A 1,855-nucleotide genomic window follows, 5' to 3' on the forward strand; every position below is an offset into this window, starting at 1 on the left:
TTTTTGAAGGATCCAACCTGGGCACAACAACAATTTTCGAGATTCCAAGCAACTTACCTAACTTGTATGTATACTCACTGAAGTTGCAGTCTTTATTCCTCCATGTCAAATCATGCAACAATGATTATGCTTCGATACTGAGTTTACCTCAGAGCCAAGAAGCTTTTTATAGAAGTTCAAATGATCCAATGTCACCTACCTTTCATTATCAGGCACACTATTTGTTTTATAATTCTACAATGCTTTGATATTATGTTGTTATGTTATATTATTTATTCTTGGAGACTTGCATAGAGTTCCTCAAATTTGGATCTTCATTTAATAGAAGAAGTTGTGTAATCGTTGGTAGAACTATATCACAGATGTAGTTTCAAAACTAGTTATGAAAATGATCCTAGTGGACCTTTAGTCCAGTCTTATATCCGTTCTGATCATTATTCCCATAATTCTATGGAACAGAAGCTATCTCAATTGGTCCCTCGCTACTGCTCAAAAGAGTAGTAATAGGCAGGGATCACAGTAGTTGAATGCGTGACATTTTGTACCCAAAACTAATGTGATACCAAGCAGTGGCATATTCCTTTAACGGTTCCATGTTGCAACTTTGAAATCTTTTCTTGATGGTTTTATCTTTTTAACAAAATTGTACTTTTGATGACCTAAGTAAATTGTAACATCTTGCGAACACTACATATGTGACAGTCTTATGTTTTTTGTTGGTTGTGTTAGGCATGGAGCTATATGTGTGACCATGTACAACTTTGGATCTCCAAGAGTTGGAAACAAAAATTTTGCTGAAGTTTATAATGAGGTATAATTTAGTCTCTGCAGATGTGAAGTGCTTATATTGAGACTGGCGTTATTCTATATTGCCATTATGGTCTTTCCATTTGTTTATGACAATCTTTTACAGTTATAAATTAAATGGTCCTAACTACTTAAGGAAAAAACAAAAAATAAGAACCAAGAAAAGATAGAAAGCAATGATACACTAATAAATACACACAAGCTGGTTCATGTACTCAGCCATACCTAATTACCCCTCCTTAATAACAATGGTCATAAATATTTTTTTATGTTCTCTCTCGATCTATCCTGTGAAGATGACTTATAATATTTTAAGTGTGAAATTTTTTAGATTTACAACATGCTATTGAGTATACATTGGTGTTTTTGTCTAATATGTCAGACCAACATTTAGCAAGTTTGAGCCATAATCAGATGCCATGTCAAGTTGTTTATCGATAGTTCATGAAAATATCTTCTCTGTTCTTCTAATGTAATACAGTAAACTCCTATAACTACATTTGCACTTTAAGAAAAGTGATGTTACAAAATCACTTTCACATGCTTTTGAATTGTACTGTGAGTTTGATTTTGTTAAATTTTGAGTGACTCTATATAACTCAGTTGCTTCTTATATTGTAGAAAGTTAAAGACAGTTGGAGGGTTTTAAATCACAGAGATATAATACCAATAGTTCCTCGATTGATGGCCTACTGTCATGTTGCTCAACCCATTTATTTGTTAGCTGCGGATCCCAAAAACACAAAAGTGAGGAGATTTTATTTTTAAACTTTTTAATCTTCACTCTATACATTATAAAACATTAGAATTTTGTTCAGAGTTGAATTATTACCTTAATTGGATTGGTAGAATGTTGACACTGGTAAGGAAGTTTTTTTTCCTTTAAATCTTAAAAGTGAAAAAGTGTATTGGATAGTTAGCTTAATTCTGAAGGAAATTATGGAAGATTCAACAGAGTTGGCCTTTGTTATTGGTTTTGTAGCACTATTTACTCAATCACTTGAAGTGACTTTTTAAGATTTCTTCATAGTTAAGGTAGAAAAGATCG

The sequence above is a fragment of the Capsicum annuum genome, chromosome 7, assembly GCF_002878395.1.
Source record: "Capsicum annuum cultivar UCD-10X-F1 chromosome 7, UCD10Xv1.1, whole genome shotgun sequence".
Lineage (NCBI taxonomy): Eukaryota > Viridiplantae > Streptophyta > Magnoliopsida > Solanales > Solanaceae > Capsicum > Capsicum annuum.